Below are 5,964 nucleotides of genomic sequence, written 5' to 3'. Positions count from 1 at the left end.
AGGACTCACTAACTGAGAGGGGAATCTAGGAACATTCACAGATTTTTGAAACTGCTTGACTAGCACAGTATAATGAAAACAACAGATAATTTAGTTTGGGACATGTTGAGCTTAAAATGCCCATTCACACATCTGGACATATACAACTTATACATATGGATGTGCAAGAAATTTCAGATGGGAAGTGGAAGTGGGAACTATGCAAGACAAGGGAACAGTAGATGGAGGAAAACCTCAGATGGAGAAAAGGGAAAGGGAAAGATTGACTTTGAAAAGCAAAAAGAGCCCCCATAGCAATGAACATACCTAGCACCCAACTCTTGATTTCTCGTACCATTCTTTAACAAAAGGAATCCAGACTCTTTGGAGAAATGGCTGATTCTAGACCTGGAGCAGGAAATAAACAAGATGAACCTAGGTCATCTTGTAGTGTTAGAAGGAAAGAAATTCAAACAAAAAAATCCACAATGGTGGGGCTATGTAAAGGGACACCAAAACAAACTGAAAGAGTTCTCAGTGGCCAGAGCTAGAACAATTTGAGCAACACAAAACATAAAGTAGTGTTGGATTACAACTCACAGTATAAACTAAATATTCATGAGTTCATATTGATATAAATAAATGAGTGAATAAGTAAATGTATAGGAAGAACAGACAAATCTTCCATGCAAACAAATTTCAAATTATTTTTGTAGCTACTTTGCCCTCACAGAGATGGAACATAACTTTCCACTCTTCAGCTGAGGGTTGCACATTGTGACATCCTTCCAAAGAGTACAGCATAGAAAGGGATAAATAAAAGGGTAATTTTCCAGTACAGAAACCCAAAAAAACGCTCAGTCAGGTCTGCAAGGTTAACACCAACAGTGACAATTTGTTAGAATGTACCCTTGATATGATGTGACGAAAATGGCTCCTGTGGTCTTCCTCCCTGAAGCCTAAAACCCCAATTTATTCATGAATAAAACATCATACCAACCCTAATTGAGGGACAAAATACCTGACCAGTACGCAAGTCAGGAGAGCCTGCGAAACTGTCATAGCCAAGACGAGCCGAGTGAACCATGGTGACAAAGTGTAATAATGTGGTACCTTGGATGGGGTTCTCAAACAGAAAAAAGACACTATGGAAATTTGAATAAAGTATGGGTTTTAGCTAATAGTAATAATAATATAATGAGAGTTAGGGTGCATGGATTGTTTGTAGTGTAAAGGATGGAAATGGAATTCTAGTTGAACAGGCAACAGTCTTGTATTATGATCTTTTTTTCTAAAAACATCTCTGTTATCTAGGAATAGGGGAGAAATAAACAGATAGTGGGGTTTCCTAGTATTGGCGATTGACAATCTTGTGAAGGAGGACTAACTGGGAAACTACGTGAAAAATAAATTTTTGAAAACTCTGAAAATAATACATTTTAAAGCAAAAAGTCAAATGTTGTCACTTCCTGTAAATACAGTTACTAGCAAATTCATAATTGTGTCTGCCTTTTATTTTATTTAACATTATATGATCCTAATTTTTTTTACAATTAATGATTATCAATAAATGTCAATTTTCAGTGTTGTCAGTTACACACTTGCTTTTTCTAGTGAAATCTTATTTTCTACTATTATAAGATTCTGGAATCCTACTCAAATATTTATTAAACTGTAAATCAGACATTTTTTCTTTATAAATGATAAATAAAGTACAAGTAGACATCTAATTTTCTCAGAGTTAGTTTTTATTAATACATATTAATCCAAGTTTAGTCAACAAATTTTTGAAAGAAAGAAAATCCTTATACATGTCATTCTTCTCTCTGTGCCTCTGGGTGTAGTAAAACTACTCTCTAATGAAAACTTGCAAAGTTTTCTTTTTCATTCTGCAGTGTTCTGTGGAAGAGCCATTAATCAGGCCACTGTTGATTTAGTTGCATGCATTGGCTGTGCTGCAATTTATCACTACAAGCCTGTGTTGTGGTCCCCCTTCCTGTTATTTCCTGGATGGGTCCTTGCCTCTGACAGCATGGTGATTAATTTTCACTTTCTTTGGTGTAAAAAAGGTAGACATATGTTTTTGTTGCCTAGGCTTTAGTATTTTAAGGACAATATTGGAAATGAATGTGAAGTTAAAAAGCCTTAAAAAATGCGTTTTGTTAAAAACGTTAAGAAATCAGGATAACGATTTGTGACATAAATTAAGGGTATTTTCCATCATGGTCCTTGAAATTAAATCAACAATTAGAAAGCTAAATCTCCACTTCTATACTTCTGCTGAAACTATTTGTAGATGTTTAGCATAGAAGGAACTGGGGATCTAGAATTTTTCCATTGTTTATATTAATTGATACTTTAAGAAACATATACTTGGTTAATATTTTTTGTTTATGGGTTTTATATTTCAAAATGAAGATACTAGAGCTTAAATTTAAATTTTGTATGATCTCTTGTTAGGACTTAAAACATAATTAATATTGTTTGATCAAATGACTCAAAACATGTGATGAGTAATTTTTAAAATGTTGAATTACAACAAGAAGTTGTGACAAAAACAGCTAGGAAAAGTCCTTAATATGATTTTGCAATAAAAGAAGTATTTTATGGACAATAGAAAGAATAAATATGAAACTAACAAAATGCATGCAAACTTGTTTTGTTAACCATGCTAATTAATCAACATATCATTCTGTCGTGAAAGTGTAGACTGTGAAGCCATCTCTAGGATTGGAAACCCTTGGGTCAACGACTGCATCAGCTCAGGCAGGGCTTGAGACAAGGCCATCCAGTCTTTGCTTGAACTCTTCTTGTAAAAAGGTGGTAACTTACTTAGTAGCAATTCTTTTATATTGGAACAACCTGAAGGTTAGACATTTCTTCATTATATTAAATAAAAATCTGTCTTCTTGCAACTTTCATTACTTTTTAATGGTTCTGCCACGTGTGACTAACTCTTGCACCCACAAGATTGTGGTTTTGAGGGTTCTAGAGACTAATATATAAATTGATGGATATTTGTTCCTCCTTCCTTCCTGAGACACAGCTTTGATCACATCATTCCCCAATTCAAACATTTCAGGGGCTACCTCCATTGCCTCCAGAATAAACCCCAACTTCTTTCATTTCTACAGCTGATTGTGGCCAATACCTACTCAAAACATCTATGTTATTTTTAATTGCTATCTTCTCTGAAGCATTTTTCTTCCCTTCCTATGGTAGTTATTTACATTTATGTCAATTTCCTCTTACTCTCCTGTAAGATCTTCAAAATTAAGATTTCATATGATATAATTTTGTTTTTCTACCATCTCAATCTTACATTAATATTATAGCTACTCAATAATAAAAGGATACACCATGGCTTTCAAAAGGACTACTTGAGATGGCCTTGAACAGAACACAACACAATAGAACCATCCCTCTCTTGTCCTTGACACGTGACTTCTATTAATGCAGTCTAAATTTGTCTTTGCTAATTAGTAGGGAAGTCATGCTGCAAGTTCATTCCAACCTTGCAGTCAACTCTAACTGCCAAAGCCTTTCACATCAGTTGCTGCTAATCCTGTATGTGTCAGACTAATTTTTTAACAGAAATGTAGAACTTCTTGTTTTTGCATTTAAATTTTTCTTTGCTTGTTCTGGTCCATGCTGGCATCCTGTTGAGAACATTGTGAGTCTTGATTCCAGCATCTCTCCTCTTAGCTATCTTTTCTAGTCTTGTGTCACTTAAAACTTCAATGACCATGTCTTCTCATTCTTCATCCAAATGTTAACCCAATGTTAAATAATTGCCTGGCCAATAGTAGAGGCTGATCTTGACAGCAGAAAGTGACCTCCTTCCAGGTGGCATCAGTCCAGTCATCAGTGCTTGTTTGGTACAACCATTCAATCAGAATATGACTACACATAATTATTATCATCAGATTTGGGTATTTTTAATTCTTTAACTAAGAAACATTTATTAAGCGTATGTAGAAATCATGATGCACTACATAATAAACTAATTTTTAAACACTTGTTTATTAAATTCTTTGACAGTATTGTGTTTACGAAACACCTATTGAGCTATAAGCACCTGACTAGAAATGGCACAAAATTTACCTGTGATTCTAGGTAATATTATCTTTATTTTGAAGGTAGAAAAGCAGTACCTTAGGGAGGTAAAACACTTACCAAAGATTTCTTAGCTAGCAAATGTCAGGACCAGGATTCCAACCTAAGGTTCATCAAATGTGATTTAAGCCTATCTTTGACTCTTCTCTTTGCCTCAGTCCCTACATCCAATCCACCAGCAAGTCCTGCCAACTCCTCCTCCAATATCTATATCCAAAATTCAATCTCTTTCATCTCCACAAGTGCATGTTAGTCTATGGACCATCATCTCATCCCTGGGTACTGCAATAGCTTCCTATATGGTCTCTATTTCTATCACTGTTCCTCTACAATCAATTATCTATAAAACAACCAAAATAATCTTTTAAAAGCCTAAATCAGATTTTAATTCTTCCACTTAAGAACATTCCAATGGCCTCCCATTACACTATCATAAAATTTAAAACCCTATTATGGATTGCAAGTCCCTAAAAAAAAATCTGGCCTCTGAAAACCCCTTGAAATCACCGTCTTTATTGTTTTCCCTTTCTCACTTTGTTGTAGTCACACTGGGTCTTCTTTCTGTTCCTTACATACTGACAAGCTTACTCCTGCCCAGAAAGTTCTTGTAGCATATCTTTGTGCAGTTGGTTGAATCTTATAATAGGGCCACACCCAGGTCAGACATCTTCTCTTCAGAGAAGACTTCTCTTATCTCCCTATCTGATATGATCTCCTCCAAGTTGCTCTTTGTTACTTTGGTTCATTTTAGTTTATTCACAGCTTAAGTATTTAGTTAAAATTATTATATTTATTGATATCTTTAAAAAATACCTACTTCTTCCCCTCTTGAATATAAGCTTTCTGAGACATAGAATTCTGTTGTCTTTTTTCATTGCTATATCACCTCATATCTGATAATAGATTCTTAAGAATTACTGATTAAGGCAATGAAATCACTGTCTGATTTCATGCTAATGTAAAATAAGAAATATTCCTTCTGTGCTTGATTTGGCAGCACATAAACTAAAATTGGAACAATAAAGAGTAGAGTAGCATGGTCCTTGTGCAAGGATGATACACAAATTCATGAAATATGTTGTGTTTTTTTAAAAAATGAAAAATATTCCTTGTAAAATAGATCATAGACATGTATGTAGTAAGTTAGATTAGAAAGAAGGAAAAAAATGGTAGTGAGAATTTCGAAAAGAGGAAAACAAAACAAGACAAAACGGAAGAGCACATTTTATGCCAATGACTCAGGAGTATAAATGGAAAACAAACCCATATTGAGAAGAAATGTACTTTCACACGTCCTGACAGTATTTTTCAATTTCAGGATGAATCATCTCTGACACACCAACTAGAGGAAATAAATGCAAGTGGCAGTAATGGGTAAACATTTGAATGCAAGCAAAGGGGACAGGAGATATTGATTTATTTCTAATAAGGCAACATTTAAAATCTTTTTTCAATAAATTATACAAACTTATCTATAAAGCTAAGGTTGTGAAGTAACAGGCATTAATATCATTGACAATATATGTCAAGTTATTTTCTATTAAACTGATTAAAAACATCTCTGCATTTAACAAAATCATCTTGTGTAACTATTAGAATTAAGAAAACATTTTTATTACACACCTAAGAGGATTAAATATATCTAAATATGCATAAATCTTAGACATAATTTTAGAATAAAGTATTTGTTGAACTTCCATGTATCACTCAACACAATATTTATATCTAAGGATTTAGGTTGATGAAATAATTTTACTTTTATTAGAAAAGTTTTAGAAGAAAATTTGAATGCTGCCTTTCCAAATATATATTTTCCAAATACACATTTCAATAAAAAAATATAGCATAAATATGTTTGCCTCCCAACAC

The 5,964-nt window shown here is 33.6% G+C and overlaps 1 non-coding gene across 1 annotated transcript; it reads left to right on the top strand.

Annotated features, from left to right (window-relative positions):
- Positions 1-5,076: 5,076 nt before the first annotated feature.
- LOC111766719 (U6 spliceosomal RNA) lies at positions 5,077-5,183 on the top strand. Its single transcript, XR_002798682.1, has one exon. It is a non-coding gene; the product is annotated as a U6 spliceosomal RNA (small nuclear RNA).
- Positions 5,184-5,964: the final 781 nt, after the last annotated feature.

The sequence above is a fragment of the Dasypus novemcinctus genome, chromosome 11, assembly GCF_030445035.2.
Source record: "Dasypus novemcinctus isolate mDasNov1 chromosome 11, mDasNov1.1.hap2, whole genome shotgun sequence".
Classification (NCBI taxonomy): domain Eukaryota; kingdom Metazoa; phylum Chordata; class Mammalia; order Cingulata; family Dasypodidae; genus Dasypus; species Dasypus novemcinctus.
The sequence above is the reverse complement of the archived record's forward strand: the minus strand, read 5'-3'. Positions and strand labels throughout refer to the sequence as shown.